The 25,454-nt window shown below is 47.5% G+C and overlaps 1 protein-coding gene across 3 annotated transcripts in view; it reads right to left on the reverse strand.

The window, feature by feature from the left end:
- Positions 1–24,568, reverse strand: part of LOC146839002 (uncharacterized) — a 52,044-nt gene extending 27,476 nt beyond the window's left edge. The window contains exons 1-2 of one of the 3 annotated variants that reach the window (XM_085603032.1): positions 24,112–24,568; positions 8,811–8,861 (exon numbers count right to left, since the gene is read on the reverse strand). The gene's annotated coding sequence lies outside the window, so the exon portion shown is untranslated. Of the gene's footprint in view, positions 1–8,810; positions 8,862–24,082 lie in introns of all 3 variants that reach the window. The other 2 variants (XM_085603033.1, XM_085603034.1) reach the window with 2 other exon arrangements.
- Between the last annotated feature and the right edge of the window lie 886 nt (positions 24,569–25,454).

A 25,454-nucleotide genomic window follows, 5' to 3' on the forward strand; every position in this document is an offset into this window, starting at 1 on the left:
AGGTGGTAGTATCCACTGTCATTATAATATGATCACCCCTTTTATATTCTATGGTATTGTAACTATGTTGCTGGTTTTGATATTAATCATTTGTCTGCTTGTATTAGCCAAAGTACTGCATCTTAGGACACGTGGTCTATAAAAATAAACCCCTTTTATTTACAACGTGTCTCTGTTGATTATTGTTGTGGACTGATGTGAGAATAATATACGAACAGGTATTTCCGATTCCAACCATTCCTGAGAGTACACTAAGTAGCTTGTTCTGGGTTGTCTATTCATTGGGATCTCTGAGCTAAATCTTGGATAACGAATGGGACACTTATGCTAGCCGGATACTGGGTTCTGGGTTCTGAGGTGAGTTTCTGGTACACCACAATTCACTGAGGTCCTGGGGTTCTAAGCATAGTTCTGTGTATAAGCAGAATCCCTGCAACAATCCATTGCAGGAAGCGTTGGGGGGACGCGTTTCAATTGAATTGGAGTTCTCAACTCCTTCACGCTTTTCCTCCCATACCCTTGAGTCCTTGGGTTCTGAGGAAGATTCGCCACGAACGGGCCCAAGTCTTATTAATCGCTCCGGATTGGCCAAGAAGGGTGTGGTACACAGATCTACTTCACCTCTCATCGCACCCGGCGCTCCGTCTCCCTCTCAGGGCAGACCTCCTCTTGCAGTCGCAGGGGCAGGTTCTACACCCCCACCTCCAGAGCCTTCACCTTCATGCCTGGAGCTTGAATGGGGAAACCTGAGTTCTTTCTCTCTCCCACCCGATGTAGTGGATGCTATCTTATCGTCCAGGCGACACTCCACTAAGTCAATTTACTCTTATAGATGGTCAAGATTTGTTAAATGGTGTGGAGAAAGTTCCATTGATCCTTTAAAGGCCCATTTGTCGAATGTTCTTGAGTTTTCTCTTTTCTTGGCTCAGCAGGGATGTGCTGTGGCCACTGTTAAGGGATATTTATTGGCTCTTTCGGCCTTTCTTTGTTTGCTGGATCAGCCATCCTTATTTAAGTCTCCCATAGTTTTGAGGTTTATTAAAGGCCTCACTAATAGGTTTCCGCCTTCACCTTTTGTGATGCCTCAATGGGATTTGAATCTTGTTTTAACTTTCTTGATGGGTTCCCCGTTTGAACCCTTACATAGTTGTCTTTTGAGGCTTTTGTCTTTTAAGACGGTCTTTCTTGTGGCTATTCCCTCAGCAAGGAGGGTGAGTGAGCTTCAGGCTCTTAGTTCGAAATCCCCGTTTTTAACCATACATGCTGAAAGGATGGTCCTCAGTACCAGGGCTGCTTTTCTGCCTAAGGTGGTCACTCCCTTCCATCTAGGGCAGTCCATTACCCTTCCTGTATTCTATCCTCCTCCTCCTCACCCTTCCAAGGAGGAGGAGAGACTTCACCACCTGGATCCTAAAAGAGCAATGAGCTTTTATTTGGACAAAACTAAAGACTGGCGAGTGGACGATCAGCTCTTTGTGGGCTACTTTGGACGCATGAAGGGCAAGGCAGTGCACAAGTGCCCTTTATCCAGATGGATCATCTTGTGCATCAAAATCTGCTACGCCCTGGCTGGTAAGGAACCTCCAGAAGGTATTAGAGATCATTCCACCAGGGCCATGTCGTCTACTTCTGCTTTGGCCAGAGGTGTACCTGTAGCGGACATTTGTAAGGCAGCGACTTGGGACTCCCTCCTCACTTTCGCAAAGCATTATTGCTTGGACTCCAAAATGAGGAGGGAGAGCCACTTTGCACGCTCTGTCCTGCAGGACTTTTTGGTATAGAAAGGTGGACACCCTCCTCCGGGAGTGGGACTGCTGTGGAAATCTATTCATAAGGTGAGGAATCCACAGGCAGATGTATCCATCAGAAGAACAAGTTACTTACCTTCGGTAACGCTTTTTCTGGTGGATACAGTATCCGCCTGTGGATTTCTCACCCTTATATACTATTAAAAGTGTTTGTGTTTAACTTGATTGTTTACATTTCATGGTTCTTTTTGCATTGTATGATTAATAGGAAATGCTTTTGCTCTTTGGCTTTCCTTTTGAATTTACACTATGTGTAGTTATTGAAGATTGTTTACTGTGTATACTTTGAGTATGTTGTCGGTTCACCCTTTTGCCTCGGTGGCATGGAAAAAATGGGTGGAACTGACGTCATCACGCCGACGAGGCTCTCTTATGGCTCCGGTGACGTCACACGGAGTCACGTGCGGAGCCGTGGTATTGTGATGTCCTCGACGGCGTGCAGAGCTAGGAAAAAAGTTTGCATGGAATGCTGGCGCAGGGGATATTCATAAGGTGCGGAATCCACAGGCAGACACTGTATCCACCAGAAAAAGTGTTACCGAAGGTAAGTAACTTGTTCTTTACTCCCAACAAGAGCTTTCACAATTTTTTTTTTAATATAAACATGCAACATGCAAAAACAAGATTTACCAAAAAATAAGAAAGTGAAAGCGCGCCATGCGCTTTGTGCCTGCCTGTAGTGGGAACCAGCACTCGCCATTGCGGGAAGGCAGGGGGCCATCTGTTTTCACTCAGCCACGTGTTTATATGTGCATCGCGCTTTCACTTTCACTTTAAGTGAAAGCACCATGCAAAAATAAACACAGGTCTGAGTAAAAACAGATGGCCCCCATAAAGATAACAAATTCCTTTGCGACTGCCGCAAAGCAGACGAGCCTGTCCGGATGGGCTGAACGAAAGAGCAAAAGGGCAGCAGCTACAAAACCCCGTTTCCAATGGCAGGCCACCGTTTAGCATAAATGGGGACACATGCCTTCTCAAATCTCCTCTCTTACTATAGCTGTTGCCGAGCGCGCAGCACATGCGCTGCAACGCTAGGCGAGAACTAAAAAAGGATTGAGTTCAAATCTTCATGCATTGCATTCAAGGCACTGCATAACTCCAGTCCAGAATACCTTAGTCAACGCTTCCACTAGTACGTCACTAAATGATCACTGCCCATATCTTATACATCCAATCTCATTATACCTAAAGTCAGAAGGGCTCCTTGGGGATGCAGAAGCTTTGTAGCCTGCACAGCTAGGTTGTGGAATTCTATGCCACCTGATCTCAAGAAAAACATCAGACCTGCTCTTGTTCCGTAAATCATTAAAAACCTGCCGTTCCAACCAGAAGCTCTTCTTGACTGTAGCTTCCAGTTCATTCTATCTTTTGGCTTGTTTTCTTCTTCTTCATCTGAGTATCCAGCGCCTAGACACCTTTGGGTAGCAGAGCGCTCTACAAATCAAAATTTCTTTTAATTTCATCTTCCTTCCAGGCAGGACATCTGTCAGCTGTGCCTTGTGCAGATCTTCCTTCCAGGCAGGACTTCTGTCAGCTGTGCCTTGTGCAGATCTTCATTCCAGGCAGGTGCTTCTGTCAGCTCCGCCTTGTGTGGATCTTCCTTCCAAGCAGGACCTCGGTCAGCTGCTCCGTGTGCAGATCTTACTTTCAGGCTGCGGCTTCTGTCAGCTGTTCCTTGTGCAGATCTTCCTTCCAGGCAGGACTTCTGTCAGGTGCACCATATGCAGATCTTCCTTCCAGACAAGGGCTTCTTTCCTTAATGATCAGTTCAAAGGTCGTGAGAGGTAGAACTAGTCTAGGTCATCCTTATTATTGCGGTTCTACTGGTCATGCCACAGAGCTCGAGCTCTGAGATGAAGGAGAGTGTGGATTTTCTGAGCTCCGTAGAGCATTGAGACATTCCTACCACATCCACCACACACTACAAGACTCCAAGAGTCAACGCTACAAGTGCTGCTCCAAGGTTTAATTCAACCACTGTATCTGAACATCCCCTGGCAAATTCCAAATAGAGAATAAACATCCTGCCTGCACCAGCAGAGTGCAGAAAGCTTTTCAAAACTTTGAGGTACATGGACTTTCTCTATCTGTCGTAAATGAAGATGTTAAACCTTGGTAACATCTATCCCCTTTGGACAAGGTCCCCCATTTTGCTATCAGAATGTAACTCATCCTGCGCAGGCACAAACCCTCAAGTCCGTATTGCATGAAGCTGGGTGGTTCTCACCCAAAAGAGGGCCCTCCACAAATTGCTGACATTTTCTTACACCCCCTGGACAGCCGTGGCAACACACAGACCAACTTCACCCCCTCAGGCATCACCAGTCCATCTGCCAGTATCAAGACTCAGATCTTTCAACCTTCTCCGTTACCGTCTTTGGAACGGCCCAAGTCTAAGATTCGTGGAACCTCCACACTCAGTGAGCTCAGAGTTGCCTTGTAAAACCATCGCATGAGAGTGGAAGAAAAGAACAATAAGTGACATGCACTGCACAGAAGTGTAAATAAATCTACCATTATCATTCCATGTACCATTGTCCTACTGCTGTTGTTTCGACATGGATGTTATGCTGTCTATCACAGCAGCTTCTTCGTTAAAAATGTTACTCAACAGTTTGTTTTCCATCATACCTACTTACCTATGTACTGTTTCTGATCTTCCAACATCTCTGGCAGACATGTTGTGCTGTCTGTTGCTACATAAATAGGAAATAGATTGCTACTGCAGGAAGAGTGCAGTGTCCTTGCAGTCAGATGCACTTGATTGGAATGAAAGGTACCATGTTTGTTAGAAAAGCTGCAACTATTAGAATAATAACATACCAAAAGCAGAGCATACAATGCAAAAACCCAGACCAGGTACTAGAAAAACGTGACGCAAACAATGCAATAACACAGGCCAGGCACTAGGAACACGTGATGCAAACAATGCAATAACAGTCCAGGCATTGGAAGAATCTGACGCAAACAGTGCAATAACACAGGCCAGGCACAAGGAGAATCTGATGCAAACAATGCAATAACACAGGCCAGGCACTAGGTGAATCTGACGCAAACAATGCAATAACACAGACCAGGCACTAGGAGACTCCGATGCAAACAATGCAATAACACGGGCCAGGTACTAGGAGAATCTGACGAAACAATACAATAAGACAGGCCGGGCACCAGGCGAATCTGATGCAAACAATGCAACAGCACAGGCCAGGCACTCGGAGAATCTGACGCAAACAATGTAATCACACAGGCCAGGCACTAGGAGAATCTGACGAAACAATACAATAATACAGACCAGGCACTAGGAGAATCTAATGCAAACAATGCATTAACACAGGCCAGGCACTAGGGTTGATGCAAACAATGCAATACCACAGGCCAGGCACTAGGGTTGATGCAAACAATGCAATACCACAGGCCAGGTACTAGGATTGATGCAGTCAATGCAATAACACAGGTGAGGCATTCGGAGAATCTGATGCAAAAAATGCAATAACACAGGCCAGGCACCAATGGGATTGCACCCAGTGGAGTTACTAACAGAAAGTGTTCAGTGTACACCAGCAGGAAAAGTTCTATTCTGTCAGAAAGTTCTCTTGAGAAGTGAGCATGTACTAGGTGGCAGGATTCAGGGTACTGTGTGGACAAGAGGGTGGGAGGGCAAAGACTAGTTTCATATGGATTGAAGCATGGGCAAAATGAGCAATATTTCAAGGAAGTATTGCCATATAGTAAATTATGCAGAGTCAGTTTATTTTTTGAATCACTGACGGAATATTGACGGACAGAAAATCGACCTACAAAAATATCGACACCCTATCTACATTAAGGTACGTACAAAAATATCGAAACAAAATTATCGATGTAAAAAATATCGTTGTTAAAAATATTTGTTTTTTTTAAGTTAAAAATATGTAAAATAACTAAATATTATTTATAATTAAAAGAAACATACTTAAAAATATTTTTAAATATTTAAAAATAACTAGTATATATAATGTAAAAATAAATTAAATATATACATGTAATATATGATATATATACTTACTTGATAACATTAATAATTATTTTCATAACTTCTAAATTGTTAAAACAATTTTTATAAATTATAAATACATATATACACATACAACTATAATTGAAATAAACAAACAAATATATATAACAAATTAAAAAACTTACAATAAGTTTTAATATGAAAAAAATAATGATATACTACAATAAATAAAACACTACAAATAATATTAAATAGTGCAGGAAATACAATTACTATTCTAACTACAAACAATGCAACAGTAGAGTAAATGTTGGATAGTGTAGGGGTAAAAATTACTATTCCTAATACAGTTATTGCAACAGTAGAGTAAATGTTGGATAGGTAGTGGTTAAAATTACTATTCCCACTCCAGTGAGTGCAACAGTAGGAAAAATATTGGAAAGCGTAACTGTAAAAATTACTATTCCCCCTCTAATGAGTGCAACAGTAGGGTAAGTGTTGGATAGCGTAGGGGTTAAAATTACTATTCCCACTCCAGTGAGTGCAACAGTAGGGTAAATATTGGATAGCTTAACCATAAAAATTACTATTCCTACTCCAGTGAGTGCAACGGTAGGGAAAATGTTGGATAGCGTAGAGGTTAAAATTACTATTCCCACTCCAGAGAGTACAACAGTAGGGAAAATGTTGGATAGCATAGAAATTAAAATTACTATTCCCACTCCAGTGAGTGCAACAGTAGGGTAAATATTGGATAGCTTAACCATAAAAATTACTATTCCTACTTCAGTGAGTGCAACGGTAGGGAAAGAGTTGGATAGCGTAGAGGTTAAAATTACTATTCCCACTCCAGAGAGTACAACAGTAGGGAAAATGTTGGATAGCATAGAAATTAAAATTACTATTCCCACTCCCAAAAGTGCAACAGTAGAGAAAGTGTTGGATAGCGTAGGGGTTAAAATTACTATTCCCACTCCAGTGAGTGCAACAGTAGGGAAAATGTTGGATAGCGTAGAAATTAAAATGACTATTCCCACTCCCATAAATGCAACAGTAGAGAAATTGTGGGATAGCGTAAGGGTTAAAATTACTATTCCCACTCCAGTTAGTGCAACAGTAGGAAAAATATTGGAAAGCGTAGCTGTAAAAATTACTATTCCCCCTCTAATAAGTGCAAAAGTAGGGTAAGTGTTGGATAGCGTAGGTGTTAAAATTACTATTCCCACTCCAGTGAGTGCAACAGTAGGGCAAATATTGGATAGCTTAACCATAAAAATTACTATTCCTACTTCAGTGAGTGCAACGGTAGGGAAAGAGTTGGATAGCGTAGAGGTTAAAATTACTATTCCCACTCCAGAGATTGCAACAGTAGGGAAAATGTTGGATAGCATAGAAATTAAAATCACTATTTCCACTCCCAAAAGTGCAACAGTAGAGAAAGTGTTGGATAGCGTAGGGGTTAAAATTACTATTCCCACTCCAGTGAGGGCAACAGTAGGGAAAATGTTGGATAGCATAGAAATTAAAATGACTATTCCCACTCCCATGAATGCAACAGTAGAGAAATTGTGGGATAGCATAAGGGTTAAAATTACTATTCCCACTCCAGTAAGTGCAACAGTAGGGAAAGTGGTGGATAGCGTAGGTGTTAATTTTACACACTTATAATTTAAATATTTTAATAAAAATAATAACATTCTAAAAACGTCATAAAAAAAAATTATAAATAAATATCAATAAAAATAAAGAAATATTTACGTAGTTAACATTAAATTACATCTCACTCTATTCCCCTATAAATACACTACACATAAAAAAGAACATTATTTTAATTATCAATTAATACATTAATTAAAAATAATTAATTAGTAATTAATTATCAATAATGTAATATTAATTTAAAAATAATAATTACTTAATTAAAATACATTACTTCCAAATATATTCCCCTATAAACCAACAACACACTACACATAAAAAATAACACCATTTTTTTATCAATTAATAAAAAATTAATTACAAATTATTAATTATTTAACAATAAGCTAATAAATAATAAATTAAAACGAATAATTACTTAATTATAATAAATTAGTTCCCACCCTATTCCCATATAAACACACAACATGATTCACATAAACAATTAGCAAAATTAATATATTAAACAATTAGCAAAATTAATATAATTAACAATTAATAAAAATTAATTACCATCTATTAATTAATAAACAATGTAATTATCAATAACAATAAATAAAATAACTAATTTATAATTAATATAATTATTAATTAATACAGTCATTAAAACATGGCAATTAATAATACATTAAGAATAAATACAATTAAATAAACATATTAATTACTTAATTATAATTAAATTACTTCCCACCCCATTACCCTATAAACCTACAAACTGCAACAGAACTAAAACACAATATTTTATTAAAATTAATTTATATTTAATAAAAAGTCATATTTAATATAATTTAATTACTTCCCACCCTATTCCCGTATACACCCACAACCCACTCTAATACTAAAACGCAAATGTTTATTAAAATGAATTTAGATTTAATTACAATTATTATTTAATTTAATATAATTAAATTACTTCCCACCCTATTCCCCTATAAACCCACAATCCGCTCTAATACTAAAACGCAACATTTTATTAGAATTAATTTTTATTTAATAAAAAATATTATTTAATTAAATATAAATAAATGACTTCCCACCCTATTCCCCTGTAAACCCACAACCCGCTCTAATACTAAAATGCAAAATTTACCTACAAATATTGAAATATTTTCTAAACATTTCATACATGTATTTTACATTACAAAAAATATTAAACACATACATAGGAAATACAAACTAAAATACATAACACTAATATAAATGTCGATATTATTAACAACTATATTTTTGCTAACGATATTACTTACATCAATATTACTGACATCGATATTACTTACATCGATATTAAATAAAACGATATTCCTTACCTTAAGGTCGATATTGTGGTCACCGATATTCTTGCTCTCGATCTTCTGTATCTACGATATAAAAAACTCGATATTAAGGTAGGTCGATATTACAACATCGATATATTGACTGTGCACCGTATTTTTTGGGCCAGGAATGGGATATTACGTACCAAGTGGTGTCAGAGAGATTATAATCTTTCCTACAAGGGTCATCTGCTTTACAAAGAATTTCAATACGAGGAGAGACTCTAAAAAGCAGCGACGGAGCATGCAGTGAGAGGAGAGAATGCAGATTGTCACTAACGTTATGCAACAGCACACAACTTTAGAGGCTACGTAGATACAATGGAGAAACCTGAAATGGGCTCTGCACCTCACATGAATCAAGTACACAAAAGTGCCTTTACACACAGACCAAACATCCTTGGTGGGTCCGAGGGGAGAAGGAGGGGCTCAGAACACAAACATAGAAGGAAGAGCTAGTAGGTGTTCAGGGACACGTTACTGGAAACTGACTACTCTAGTTAGTAGTGTCATGGACTGGTTGTGGGGAAGGTAGTCCCCTACAACAAGCAGCTTTTGCTCCACGGCTAAAAGAAAAGGTCTCAACCTTCCTACATGAAAATATTGGTGGGAAGGCACTTATAAATATGCTCAATACATCTAGCAAATGATGTAAAAAAAACCTTGACACAACCCTTAACGAGGTGGGCAATTCACTGGTGTGTGCACACACCACCACTAGACATAACATCTAATCCCGGCTTTACCACTTTACCTAAAGATGGTGGAAATAGACACCAAAGGTTACTTCTCGACAGGGCCACTATACAGGTCCCTATCCTGGGATTATAGTCCCTCGGCCTCTCCCTCACAATCTCCACCACCCCACATGTGGTTTACTGCACTAGGAAACAGTGCAACCAGGAGACTCTGTGTTTAACCCTGACCTACAAATTGAGCTTCAGGAATCACTCAGTAAATGTATGCCTCTCCCCCATTTATGTCCAAGATCGGGGGTGTTTACAACCATCCTAAAGTTGTAAGTAAAACTGTGCCTTTAAAAATGGGCCCTGACAGTGGTGATGCATCTTTAACTAAAGATTCATTGCTGCAGATCCTGGACTGTGGTGATGCGTCTTTAACTACAGATTCCTTCCTGCGGCTCCTGGACTGTGGTGATGCATCTTTAACTACAGATTCCTTTCTTGTGGCTCCTGGATTGTGGTGATGCGTCTTTAACTACAGATTCCTTTCCTGCGGCTCCTGGACTGTGGTGATGCCTCTTTAACTACAGATTCCTTCCTGCGGCTCCTGGACTGTGGTGATGCATCTTTAACTACAGATTCCTTCATGCGGCTCCTGGACTGTGGTGATGCATCTTTAACTACAGATTTCTTTCCTGCGGCTCCTGGACTGTGGTGATGCGTCTTTAACTACAGATTCCTTCCTGCAGCTCCTGGACTGTGGTGATGCGTCTTTAACTACAGATTTCTTTCCTGCGGCTCCTGGACTGTGGTGATGCCTCTAACTACAAATTCCTTCCTGCGGCTCCTGGACTGTGGTGATGCATCTTGAACTACAGATTCCTTCCTGCGGCTCCTGCACTGTGGTGAACACCGTCCACTCCGGATCCCCAGAAGACCCCTGCCCATACCACATCTTCAACAGAGTCAGCAGCACCATCGCACCCCAGCTCCGGAAAACCATCAACATCTCCTTCGAGACAGCAACCTTCCTGGAGAGCTGGAAGTACGCAGAGATCAACGCCTTACTCAAGAAACCCAAGGCGGACCCCAAGGACCTCAAGAACTTCCGACCCATCTCCCTGCTACCGTTCCCTGCGAAGGTCATTGAAAAAGCCGTCAACAAACAACTGATCAGCTTCCTCGAAGAGAACAACATCCTGGACCCATCCCAGTCCGGGTTCCGCAGCAACCACAGCACCGAAACTGCCCTCATCGCCGCCACCGACGACATCAGGACCCTGCTCAACAACAGAGAAACCGCGGCCCTCATCCTTCTGGACCTGTCAGCCGCCTTCGACACAGTCTGCCACCGCACACTAAGAGCACCCCTCTACGACGCCGGAATCCAAGAGAAGGCCCTGGACTGGACCACCTCCTTCCTCTCCGGCAGAACTCAGAGCGTCCGCCTCCCCCCTTCCGCTCCGAAGCCACCGATGTCATCTGCGGCGTACCCCAAGGCTCATCCCTCAGCCCAACATTGTTTAACGTCTATATGGCACCGCTCGCCCACGTCGCACGACAGCACGACCTAAACATCATCTCCTATGCCAACGACACCCAGCTGATCCTCTGCCTCACCAATGACCCCCACACCACAAAAACCAACCTCCACGAAGGAATGAAGGCCGTCGCCGACTGGATGAGAAACAGCTGACTGAAGCTGAACTCGGACAAGACGGAGGTCCTCATCCTCGAATCTACCCTCTCAGCCTGGGACAACTCCTGGTGGCCGACTGCACTAGGAGCACCCCCTACACCCACCGACCATGCACGCAACCTAGGGGTCATCCTCGACTCCACCCTCTCCATGACGAAGCAGGTCAACACCGTCTCCTCCTCCTGCTTCAACACCCTCCGCATGCTTTGCAGGATCTTCAAGTGGATCCCCACCGAAACTAGGTCGGTCACCCAGGCCCTCGTCAGCAGTGGTCTGGACTACGGCAACGCACTCTACGCAGGAGCCCCGGCCAAACTCCTGAAACGGCTCCAACGCATCCAGAACGTCTCGGCACGCCTGATCCTCTACATCCCTCGCCGCAGCCACATCACACCCCACCTGAGAGACCTGCACTGGCTCCCCATCAACAAGAGGATAACCTTCAAGCTCCTCACCCACGCACACAAGGCACTCCACGACAAAGGACCGGACCAGTGTACCTCAACAGCTGACTCAGCCTCTACACCCCCACGCGCAGCTCCGCTCCGTAGACCTCGCCCTCGTCACCGTCCACCCGCATCCGAAGAGAGACCGCCGGCAGCAGATCATTCTCCCACCTCACCGCCAAGACGTGGAACACCCTCCCTATCCTACGGCTGACCGAAGACCTCCTAACCTTCAGGAGACTCGGTGATGCGTTGCCAGGAGTGTTGTTGTTGCGTTGCCAGGAGTGTTGTTGATGAGTTGCCAGTATTGTTCCCAGCAGTTACTTTCCTGGTGCCGTTGAGTGAGTGGTGAATAAATCTTACCTTAGCCTACCGATGACACAAAAGTTTGATTACCACATAGACATTGCCTCTGGGGTGTACACATCGTCCACTCTCATGGACTATTCACCAGAATATAACGTGGCCAAGTAATAACCTTTGGAAAAAGTAGTTCTGCGTTCATCAGACTTAAACTGTTTAGTAGTAGGCAAATCCTACTATTTCTGTGCCTCTGTCCCCTGATCTGACAATGTGTGCACCTCGAAGGAGGCAAGACTGAAGAAATAAACAGCAAAGGCATGTTCCCAGCACAAACCACCAGCATGGATTTCACTCACTCGTTCAGAGCTGCTTAACTGCAGGTCTCCGCGCTCCATATCAGCATCTCTAAAGGCAAACACTGTCGAAGTAAAAGGAAAGGGAGAGCCCGTATGACACTCTAGAGCATAGGCCGCTCACTAGAAAACGACGACGAAGGACAGGACTCTAATAGGATAAACCGATCCAACTCAAATATGAGGTCAACATATTATTTATCGCCTTAATGGTGCAAAAGACACTCTGGAATGAAATCAATACTATTTGAATAATCAATGTTCGATTTAGAATAGAGGCATTGCTGTGCTGCAATACAAGAAATCACCGGCAACAATAGCTATTCTCACAACAAAGTGTACTTATTTCAAGTTTGGCTACATATTTTACAAGAAGGGGACAAAGCGACAACTGATAGACAACATTATAAAGCTTACCAACTTGTCTTACAAAGGTTACTGGTACTTTTAGAACAACACAAAGGTTAAGGAAAAGCAGAAGTATCAAGGTAGACAGTGTCTATGTCTGCAATGGCGGACAATAAACCCTTATTAATAGTGACCACATAACAACCGTCTCCAGGTAGGAGCACCTAATTACAAAAGACCTGCTAATACAGTGAACGACTACAGCTCATCAAACTGTGACTATGACATTGGTCTATCAAAACATTTGAGTTCTGCGTTTGTTCTTCTCGTTAGGTTTTGATCCTGGAAGATATAGGTCGATGGGTTTTGGGCTTGTGCTTTATGCACACTTCAGGACTTCGCGGAACGAATGTCACCCAAACATCACACCATGTTGAGGAAGCCATGGGGTGAGAGTTGGTCGCGTAAAATGGAGCGCCACGATAAAAGAACTGTTCGAAGAAGCACTGGGGTTACTAGCTTCTCAAAAGGGCATGTCCTCTGTTTAGATAGCTGCCCAGAGGGCCAGAGACCTGGGTGGGGCCATCAATGTAAGCAATGGCCCGGAGCCGCCATGGCTAATTTGTAACTCCTGGGTCTGTTTGTTTGAGTGGTGGCGGCAAAGATTCGTAGCATGCTGATATGGTTGGGTTGCGAACACGATCCACAAACTGGCATGTGGACACTCACTACGGGATCCTTGCTGCCCGGCAGTTCCTGCCACCCAGCAACAAACAAGCAGGACTTGCATAGCTGAGCTGTCTGCGCCCTCCAGGCTGTTCCAGTTGTGCTGGCATCACCCAGCTACACTAGATGAATGCGGACAATGGAGCAGACCACTGGAGGGCGCGACAAACCTGGAGGTTCCCGGTGACAAAGAGTAATTATTTTTAAGATTACTGTAAGGTTGTTACGAGTACATCTGGAATGCAGTATTTTCATGAGAACCTAAAAAAAAGGTTAACACCAGCTACATTATGATTGCGGTTACTAAAAATGTAACATCTGATAGCATGGTAAGCATTTACACGATCTCTCTTTTTGCTAAATATGCTCAACTGATCTGATACTCTCTACAGCCCATCCTATAATTTGTGTAGCGTATTTATATGTTGTTTAATTCTTTATTTAAACTATTGGCTTTCCTACTTAAAGTGCTGTCTCTCACAGGCAGGGACGTCATAGCACTGTAAATATACAAGTTACTATTCCCTAGTGCACCAACCAGGATTCAAATTAGCGACCCTCCAGTTTGAGACAAAGACTCAGAAATTATAACACTAAACAATTGACCACTTCATACAGAATAGTTTAACTAGGATTTTCTCTTCATTTTAGATGTGTATATTATATTACAATTCTTGCCACTCTGCCCTGATTGGCAGGACCCTCATACAGATCAAAGTTCTGCTGCAGTATATTCTGATTTTACAGATGAAGGCTAAAATAAATAAATGTAAATATCAGAGGCCAATTGTTTTAGGGGGAAGACAACAATATAGACTGGCTGAGCCCTGCTTGGTCACCCTATCCCCCACCTTGGCCAAGGCCCGTGCACCCTTGCCTTGAGAGACGGAACTGCAAGTGACTCTGGTATCCTGATTTTATTTTGGCCTCAGCAGGCAGAAGATACTGCGTGCGCACTGCATGACTAGGCCCAAAATTGACCCGAAGACCCAGAGCCTGGATCTGGGGACGTAGAAGGACACTAAAATCACACTGTTGGTGGGGCAAAGCCTCCGGTCTGTGTCCCTGGCTATGTACAGTGAGTAGTGGTGGCAGTGTACCATGTTCTTAAAGGTCACCAGCTGAACAGGCCATTTTACCTGTCAGAGGGTGGCTGCGATGCCTACAGGGCATTGAATAAAGTTCCATTCATGTGTCATGACCAGACCCTGCATTGGCATCCCCGTTTGAATTTTGAGACTTGTATTTATAACATAAGGTAGCAGGGCTCTATATTGTTTACACATGTGTATGTATGTTGTTACCAGTCGCATCCATGTTCGATTCCCCATCATCTAACATGGCACAAGATGGGCCATATTGTCAGCAATCCAGACGAGAAGGGTGTAACTTTGGACACACGGGTGGCGGGGTGGAGTCAGGACCGCCTTTGAGAAGGTTCACGCGGACTGTGCTCGTGTTGTACGTATTCCCGCATGGCGGCAGCATCATCACCACCTGCCGTGAGCAGCAATCACACAGCACAAAGCCCTTGTTTGTGCTGCAGAAGAAAATGGACGATAAAATGCAACCAGGGAAACCAGTAAACCCAGACAGGGAATAAGCATTCAGGGTCTGAAAATAACACAGAAAAGTGGGTCGCAAACATATCGGCTGTGTTGTAACTGAAGTTGCTTAACTGCCCGACAAGAGCATGAGCCGATGTTTCAAGATAAGTATCCCTGATCGTGACTCCCCCGTAGGCGAGGGCACATTGCCTGGTTTCTGCAAGTCTTCCGGGATGAAGCTATTGCCCCGGGCAGTGGCCCTGTGAGCTGCCTGTCTGATGAGAGGGAAGAGGAGAGAGCCTTGTCCGGAAGAAGTCTGCCTGCCCTTTGAGGAGGACCAGCAGCAGAGCCCGTTGTGAGGAACGGCCCAGAAGGAACAGAGGAAATGTGGCAGAGTGCCGAGAAGTCCTGTGAAGCGCCCAGGGTCCCCCAGTCTCCCTGACTGAGCAAGTCTGTGTAGAGGTTGTGTCTCTCTTGCCAGTGTCAACTGCCAAATAAAAAAAACTGATTCGGAGAGCGCAGAGGGGAAGATGCAGACAACCACTGCTGACTCTACCGTCTTTGCACTTCTGCGATAACATCAGCACCTCAGACCAAGAAGGAGATCCTTCCACTGTGACTACTCGACCTTCCGCCATGACTACTGGGGCAGACATCGCAACGTGTTTTCATCGAGACACTGTCACACCAGCGAGCTGCCCATGGAGAGGAAATCAAAGGGACAGTGATGGGTTGTCCTTTTGCCCCCGAGCTGGCCGTGTTATTCACGGCCAAATTTGAGAAGTTTATCTATGATAACAATCAGTTCCCAGGGCCTGTGTTCTTTCCCCAAAACTAACCCAATAGGCATCTCTGGCCACAGGTCAGCCCCTGGTAAATGGTACCACAGGTACCCAGGGCACTGTGACCAGGGAAGACCTCTAAGGGCTGCAGCACTTATTGTGCCACCCTTAGAGGCCCTGTACCTCTACACACACACACACACACACTGCCTTTGCAGGCTGCGTGTTTTGATGCAGAACAAAGTGAAGAGTCGACATGGCACACATCCCTGTGTGCCATGCCTACAACCCACTGCCATGGCCTAGATCAGCCACCCCTCCAGCTGGGTGCACTATGCCAGTGGTGAGGGGACAGGTGAATGAGCCCTGTACGCCTACAGTGCCAAAGTCCATTCATGGACATTGTAAGTACAGTGCTGCCATTAAGAGTATATGGTGCTGGGAATTTGTCAATACTAACTCCACAACACCATAATGGCTACACAGAAACCTGGGAAGTTTGGTATCAAACTTCTCAGCACATTAAACCCACACTGATGCCAGTACCTCATGTATTTTTATCTGAAGTGCTTTAGTACGCCAACTTATATTTTGTACTCTGGGATTAAAATTGGAACTGTTTATAAGGAGTCACATATATAGTCTCCTTTTTTACGTACAAAGGAAATAACATGAGTTGTATTTTTTTATATTAAAGCTATTATGTGGAATTTCTTTCTTGGTGGTATATATGTATAATTAACTGATCTTGTGTAGATGTGATTGAGTAGAGTGGATTGAATGGTGGCTATACCTATTTGATGATACTTTTGATTCCAAGAGGATATTTTATTTTCTACTCTTCAATAAAGACCAGATCTCCAGAGGACTGCGGACCTGTCTAGAAAACCTCTAACTTCAAGGATTTCGAACAATTGAACTCTGGAGTTCCGTCATCTGACCGTCTCAACTCTCAACCCACCTCCAGGCCTGGCCACCGTGACTATAAACCTGTCAATTTATAAAGATGTGTTTTCTTCTTGGTTTCAGTGTCTAAAAGGTGTCAGCCCAGTATGGTTATGGTATGCCTCTCCTGGAGTTCACGGGCCTAAGGGTTCGTTCCTGGTATAAAGAACAGGTGACAGAGGGCGCCCCAGCCCAGTGCCCCAGGCGATCTGAATGGCGTCTGAGTTGAGCCCATTTACGTAAACTCAGGCCATAAAATGTGTGTCCAGCAGCTTCATACGTGATCTCAAACTCCCTGAGCCTAAATGTCTCAATCATAAAAGGCTATTCCAGGGAGTCAAACACCTTATCGGCATCACCAGCCTTCATGTGTGTGTTTTCCCAATGCAGCACTGCGAATACCGGCCGTAGATGAACCGCTGTGGATTTATGTGGGACAAATCCCAACTGTACCGGGGAGACTATTTCCTCTAGTAGGAAGGATAGCCGAGTCGGATCACCTCAGGCAGGAATTTACAATCACAGTGAAGCAGTGACAGAGGGCGATAAGAGGTACACTTAGCAGGGTCTTTTCCTGGCTTGGGGGGGCGCTGATATGATTGTGTCACTTATAGACGGCAGCGACACACCACCCTTTAATGCCTCGGCACACACCTCCAGCAGATATAAGTCCGGTATTTATTTCTAAGCTTTGTAAAACTCTACACCTGACCTTCAGATCCCGGAGCCTTTCCTCCTCCTAGGGCATCTATAGCTGCAACGATCTGTTGCCCAGAGATCGATGGCTTATGACATAATGTGAGAGCCAATTTATAATAGCGCTGCACAGCTAGTTCGGGAAAGAAGTGTCCTAGCGCTAATATGAGCACATAAGTATCAAAATCCCACAGCCCCTGAACATGAACAGAAAGGTTTTGATTTGTTTCCTGAAAGAACTCATGTTTTCTTGGGCACACAGGGCAGGTGGAAGGGCATTCCATTCCAGGTAACTGCAGTCACCACAGGCAGAGAGCAGCCATGTATTCTGTTTTTCGTAAACTTAGAGACTTTACGCCGCAAAGCATGATGGGATCTCACCACTCGGCCAGCTGATACCAGGCAAAAAGCGAGGACATATAAGAATGAACCCCCTGATTGTAGAGCATTTATGACATAAAGTGCTTTATATTGACATCTTTTCAGGACAGGAAGCCGGTGCAATTTGACCAGTTTGTTGGAGATCAACCTTGATTTTATTAACCTCAGAACCAGCCCAACTGCTGTTTTTGTAGCAGCAACAATCTATGAAGGCGATATTCAGCTATGCCTACGTATAAAGAGATGCAGGAATCCATTCTCAATAGGATCAGAACCAGTACCAGGTCCCTCCTAGATGAAGCAGGGATGAATGGAAGTATTATTCTGATAACTTTCAGCAGTCAGAAGCCTGGAGAGCAGGTGATTTTAATGTATCCTTTTAGGGACAGATGCAAGTCCACCCAAACTCCCAAGTTGCTGACCTGATGGAATGGGGTGGACAGAGCTCCCAACGACACCGGCCTCCACCCTTGTGCCACGAGGCTCCGGACCCAAATACCACTATTTCCGTTCTTTTCACTGTTTAGCGCCAGGGAGTTTGAGCTCATCCAATCAGCGACTTCCTGGCGGCAGTTCCTGAAATTACTGGGCATTTTATCTGTATTTAATTCTAATCTAATGATTTGTGTACATTCGAGTAGAGGTGATATCGAATGGCTCGATCAGGCGTATTTTCTTCTAATCTAATGATTTCAGATTCATCGAGTAGAGGTGATATCGCTTATCGAATGACTCGATCAGGTGTATTTTCTTCTAATCTAATGATCTGTATATCATCGAGTAGAGGTGATATCGAATGGCTCGATCAGGCGTATTTTCTTCTAATCTAATGATTTCAGATTCATCGAGTAGAGGTGATATCGCTTATCGAATGACTCGATCAGGTGTATTTTCTTCTAATCTAATGATCTGTATATCATCGAGTAGAGGTGATATCGAATGACTCGATCAGGCTGGCTAAGTGGACCATGTAAAGATTGAAAAGATTGTGGCTCAAAACCAGCCGGGGAGGGGGGGGGGGGATTGTCTTAGGGGTTGATCTGAAGTTAGCGGATGCCACCGCTTGGGTCAGATCTTTCAAAAAGGATATGAACCAAGCAGGTAAGACCCACCATCTGCAATCTCTGTAGTAAAGTGAAGTGGGAGATGGTGTCAAAGGCTGCAGACAGATCTAATCTGGTGAGAGCCCCCACCTCCCCACCCCCATACATAATGTCTCTAACATCCCACTTGGCTTTAGCTAGCACGGTCTCTGCAGAGAGCATTGTTAGAGCTCTGGATGGACTTTGTGCAGAAGTTGGTGGGACTCAAGGTATTTGGTGAGCTCCTTGTTCACCGTGGCCTTCGTTAGTTTGGTGAACATCAGGAACAGAGAGACAGGCCGATCCTTAGAGTTAGAACTGCTGTGACTACTGGAGCAGACATCTGGAAGTAATGTTGTCTAAAACACTCTGATTGGCTGCACGCTGGGGTGCAACGGAGTGCAAGAACAAGAAGGTTGGGCTTGGATGTGTCCCAGAGTAATTACCAGAGCCTGGGATGAACTCAAACATTCCACCCATCATTTTGCTTATTCATAAATACGCTAGGTGTGCCCAGATGTGGGTCCCGTTCTCGCTGCACCGCTGGAATCAAGCCGCACCCTACAGTCAAGGCCCAGATAGGTTGAAACCGGTCTTGGGTTGATTGTGTTCCGGTTCAGAAAGGATCTGGATTGGCTCTTCAGGCTGGACTGCTCCTATTGGAAGGAGTCTAGAGCTGATTTGCATATGTCTGCTTCCTGTTTGAGGTGGCATTGTGGGCCAACAACCAATTGATCTCCCTCTCCGGCTTGGCCTGGTGAGGACCTGGACGTGAGCCGGAGTCTAGTGAGGACGAGGACGTGATCAGGGCCTGTTGAAGACCAGGACATGAGTCAGGGGCTTGTGAGGACCAGGACGTGATCCGGAGCCTGGTGAGGACCAGGATGTGAGCCGGAGTCTAGTGAGGACCAGGATGTGATCAGGGCCTTGTGAGGACCAGGAAGTGAGCAGGGGCCTGGTATGGACCAGGACGTGAGTCAGAGCCTGGTGAGGACCAGGATGTGAGCCGGAGCCTGGTGAGGACCAGGATGTGATCAGGGCCTTGTGAGGACCAGGAAGTGAGCTGGGGCCTTGTGAGGACCAGGACATGTGTCGGAACCTGGTAGGGACCAGGACGTGAGCCGGATTCTAGTGAGGATGAGGATGTGAGCCAGAGTCTAGTGAGGATGAGGATGTGAGCCAGAGTCTAGTGAGGATGAGGATGTGAGCCAGAGTCTAGTGAGGATGAGGATGTGATCCAGAGTCTAGTGAGGATGAGTATGTGAGCCAGAGTCTAGTGAGGATGAGGATGTGATCAGGGCCTGGTGAAGACCAAGATGTGTACTGAGGCCTTGTGAGGACCAGGACATGAGCTGGGGCCTTGTGAGGACCAGGACATGAGCTGGGACCTTGGGAGGACCAGGACGTGAGCCAGGGCCTGGTGGACCAGGACGTGAGCCAGGGCCTGGTGGACCAGGACGTGAGCCAGGGCCTGGTGGACCAGGACGTGAGCCAGGGCCTGGTGGACCAGGACGTGAGCCAGGGCCTTGTGAGGACCAGGACGTGAGCCAGGGCCTGGTGGACCAGGACGTGAGCCAGGGCCTTGTGAGGACCAGGACGTGAGCCTGGGCCTGATATGGACCAGCACGTGAGCAGGGGTTTGGTGGATCAGGACGTGAGCCAGGGCTTTGTGAGGACCAGGATGTGAGCCAGGGCCATGTGAGGACCAGGACGTGAGCCAGGGCCTTGTGAGGACCAGGACGTGAGCCAGGGCCTTGTGAGGACCAGGACGTGAGCCGGGTCCTTTTGAGTACCAGGACGTGAGCCGGGGGTTTGTGTGGGCCAAGATGTGAGCTGGGGCCTTGTGCGGACAAGAATGTGAGCCGGGGCCTGGTGTACCAGGACGTGAGCTGGAGCCTGGTGGACCAGGACGTGAGCCGGGGTCTGGTGGATCAGGACTTGAGCCAGGGCCTTGTGAGGACCAGGACGTGAATCGGGGCCTGGTGGACCAGGATGTGAGCTGGGGCCTTGTGAGGTCAGGATGTGAGCCAGGGCCTTGTGAGGACCAAGACGGGAGCCAGGGCCTTGTGAGGACTAGGACATGAGCCAGGGTCTTGTGAGTACCAGGGCAAGTGCTGGGGCCTTGTGAGGACCAGGACGTAAGCCGGAGCCTTGTGAGGACCAAGACGGGAGCCAGGGCCTTGTGAGGACCAGGACATGAGCCGGGGTCTTGTGTGTACCAGGGAGTGAGCTGGGGCCTTGTGAGGACCAGGACATGAGCCAGGGGCTTGTGTGGACCAGGACGTGAGCCGGTGCCTGGTGGACCAGGACGTGAGCCGGTGCCTGGTGGACCAGGACGTGAGCCGGGCCTTGTGAGGAGCAGGACGTGAGCGTGGGCCTGGTGGACAAAGACGTGAGCCGGGGTCTGGTGGACCAGGATGTGAGCTGGGGTCTGGTGGACCAGGATGTGAGCCAGGGCCTTGTAAGGACCAGTACGTGAGCTGGGGCCTTGCGTGGACCAGGACGTGAGCCAGGGCCTGGTGGACCAGGATGTGAGCTGGGGTCTGATGAGGACCAGGATGTGAGCTGGGGTCTGATGAGGACCAGGATGTGAGCTGGGGTCTGATGAAAACCAGGGTGTGAGCTGGGGCCTTGTGAGGACCAGGACGTGAGCCGGGGTCTGGTGGACCAGGACGTGAGCTGGAGCCTGGTGAGGACCAGGACGTGAGCCGTGGCCTTGTGAGGACCAGGTCGTGAGCGTGGGCCTGGTGGATGAAGACGTGAGCCGTGGTCTCGTGGACCAGGATGTGAGCCAAGGCCTTGTGAGGACCAGGACGTGAGCTGGGGCCTGGTGGACCAGGACGTGAGCCAGGCCTTGTGAGGAGCAGGACGTGAGCGTGGGCCTGGTGGACAAAGACGTGAGCCGGGGTCTGGTGGACCAGGATGTGAGCCGGGGCCTTGTGGACCAGGATGTGAGCTGGGGCCTTGTGAGGACCAGGACGTGAGCTGGAGCCTGGTGGACCAGGACGTGAGCTGGAGCCTGGTGGACCAGGACGTGAGCCGGGGCCTTGTGAGGACCAGGATGTGAGCTTGGGCCTGGTGGACCAGGACGTGAGCCAGGGCCTGATGGACCAGGACGTGACCCGGGGCCTTGTGAGTACCAGGACGAGTGCTGGGGCATTGTGAGGACCATGACGTGAGCCGGGGCCTTGTGAGGACCAGGACGTGAGCCGGGACCTTGTGTGGACCAGGACGTGAGCCGGGGCCTTGTGTGGACCAGGACGTGAGCCGGAGCCTTGTGTGGACCAGGACGTGAGCCGGGGCCTTGTGAGGACCAGGACGTGAGCCAGGGCCTTGTGTGGACCAGGACGTGAGCCGGGGACTTGTGTGGACCAGGACGTGAGAGGCAAGACTAAACATCTGGTTTGTCCTCTCTTGCAGGACCAGGGAAGGGTCAGTCCAGAGATCAAAGGACACCAAAGACGGGGGCGCTGGACTTGCACCCCCTGTTTTTCATTGTATTTCTCCATGAAACAGATAAAACTGAGTGAAATCTCCTTGAGAGAGATTCATATTATCCCAGATCTCACTGGACTCACAATCTGCAGAAAGAGGCCGAGAAAGGAAGCCCGTGCACATTAACTGTTCTACTCTTCTCTGCCACGATGCCCCGGGAGGTGCCAAATATTTCTGTAGAGTGATGCCCGAATATTCATGCCTGTACTTTCATGTAATACGTAAGTGCATTCTGGGAGTTTTAGTCTTGGTTAATTCACTAAAGACAGTGGTTTAAAAAATAAACTCCATGAATCGAGGAAATGTGTGCCTTTGTCAGGAGCCATCTGGGGCTCTCTGGTAACGCCGGATACATTTCAAAAACTCGGATTATGAGCTCTTAAAATAAAATTAATTGCCTGGAAAGGAGCATCTCTGGCCGGTGAGAGCAGCGGCTGCGGCGGTCCACACTCTTCATACCAAGAGGACAGGACAGGCCTCACCTCCTACCCCTACAGGGCAGGTTTCATCCCAGCAGAGGACAGGCCTCCACTCCTCTGCATCCTCCTGGACAGGCCTCAACCACTCTGCATCCCCCTGGACAGGCTTCACCTCCTCTGCACCCCTCTCAGATACGCCTCACCTCCTCTGCACCACCAGCCCAGGACAGGCACCACCTCCTCTGCACCCCTGGACTGGCCTCACCTGCTCTTAACTCCCTGGACAGGACATGCTTCACCTCCTCTGAACCCTGGACAGGCCTCACCTGCTCTGCTTCCCCTGGACAGGCATCTCCCCAGCACCCCTCAGGACAGGCCTCACCTCCTCTGCACCCCGGGACAGGCCTCACCTCCTCTGCACGCCCGGGACAGTCCTCACCTCTTCGGCTCCCCCTGGACAGGCATCTCCTCTGCACCCCTGGACAGGCCACACCTCCCCTGCACCCCCGCGGAACAGGCCTCAACTCTCCTGCACCCGCTTCGCAGGCCTCATCACCTCTGCACCCCTGGACAGGCCTCACCTCCTCTGCTCCCCCTCTACAGGTCTCACCTCCTCTGCTCCCCCTGGACAGGCCTCACCTCATCTGCTCCCCCTGGACAGGCCTCACCTCCTCTGCTCCCCCTGGACAGGCCTCACCTCCTCTGCACCCCTTGGACAGGCCTCACCTTCTTTGCAACCCCCCCTGAAAAGGACATACCTCACCTCCCTTGCACCCTTTGGACAAGCCTCACCTTCTCTGTACCCCCCCCCCCTGGACAGGCCTCACCTTCTCTGCAACCCCTGGACAGGCCTCACCTCCTGTGCACCCCTGGACAGGCCTCACCTCCTTTGCACCACTGGACAGGCCTCCCCTACTCTGCATCCCCTGGACAGCCCTCACCTCCTCTGCATTCCCCCGGACAGGCCTCACCTCCTCTGCACCCCCAGCCTAGGACAGGCCTCACCTCCTCTGCACCCCTGGACAGGCCTCACCTGCTCTTAATCCCCTGGATAGGACATGCCTCACCTCCTCTGCTCCCCCTTGGACAGGCCTCACCTCCTGTGCACCCCCAGTCCACGCCTGACCTCCTCTGCACCCCTGGACAGGCCTCACCTCCTCTGCACCCCTGGACAGGCCTCACCTCCTCTGCACACCCTGGGACAGGCCTCTCCTCCTCTGCACACCCTGGGACAGGCCTCACCTCCTGTGCAGCCCCCGGGACAGGCCTCACATCCTGTGCACCCCCCCCCGGACAGGCCTCACCACCTTTCCTCCCCTGGACAGGCCTCACCTCCGCTCCTCCCCCTGGACAGGCCTCACCTCCGCTCCTCCCCCTGGACAGGCCTCACCTCCTCTGCACCCCTGGTCAGGCCTCTCGGTTCTTCTCACAGGAGCTTTCGGTGAAGAATTCTCATTAAGGACAGAGGAGCTCAGAGTTCATTCCACCCCATACAGCGCCTCTGACTTCGCCCTGAGCCTCGGGGCGCTATGCACAGGCCCCGAAGAGAGACACTGCTCCCCTTGACCTGCCCAGAGGCGCCGGGGGCAGGACTGTGGCTCCGACTGAGGCGCTACACACGAGGCACGTGTTCATCCCTCAGAATGAGGGAAATGTCCTGATCCATTTCGCATCTTCCAGCTCCGGTACCTGGTTCCGGTGATGCTGCTGCCCCCCCCCCCCTCGATTATCCGTCTCCAAACAGGTGACCTAGGACAGTTTCCTGCCAGCCTGCCCTGTCTCAGCCTGAAGCTCCCCGAGGTGAGCGCCTCGTAAGAGATGACTGCATGAATCCAGACACAGACTGCAGAGGGTCACACAGCGCGTCCGGGTCAGTAGTTTGAGGCTCCGCCCCGGATCTGAATGTGTCTGCTGTGACCCGTGAGAGAACCCTCTTTATTTCTATGATAATTTCTTCTAGTTTCGTTTTCAGTGTGTAAAAGCGAAGCAGCGCCACACACAGCAAAGCAGAAGGAAACACAACACAGGCGCTATCTCCAGACACTATGAGAACCCCCCTGTACCGAGGCACCACCCCGTGGCCACTTGTCTTCTATGAAGGACACGTGTGTAGCGCTTAGAAAGAAGAGTTATTATAGCTCCCAGCTCCTGGCGCTAAAGAACCTGCACTAGGCGCTTTAGTGCAGGCTGGTGGAGCAGAAAGCGCGGGTTTGTTGCTGCCCTGAAAGGCAAGCTTTTAAAATACTTATCTCTTTGGTGGTGTATTTGGCGTCTTCTCTCCACTGTCCCTAAACTGTAGCGTCTAACCCTGCCCATTCCTGTGTCAAGGCGCGTGTGCATCTGCAGACACGAGTGTGCACTTCAGACACAAACATTATAGATGGACACAGAGGATCTTATATGTCACAGTGTGCACGTGCGGACCAGAGCTCGTATTTATGACAGTGTGTGCACGAGCGGACCAGAGGTCGCACTTATGACAGTGTGTGCACGTGTGAACAAGAGGTCGTACTTATGACAGTGTGTGCACGTGTGAACCAGAGCTCGTATTTATGACAGTGTGTGCACGAGCGGACCAGAGGTCGCACTTATGACAGTGTGTGAACGTGCGAACCAGAGGTCGTACTTATGACAGTGTGTGCACGAGCGGACCAGAGGTCGCACTTATGACAGTGTGTGCACGTGCGAACCAGAGCTCGTACTTATGACAGTGTGTGCACGTGTGAACCAGAC

Source organism: Triturus cristatus, chromosome 4_2 (genome assembly GCF_964204655.1).
Source record: "Triturus cristatus chromosome 4_2, aTriCri1.1, whole genome shotgun sequence".
NCBI lineage: Eukaryota > Metazoa > Chordata > Amphibia > Caudata > Salamandridae > Triturus > Triturus cristatus.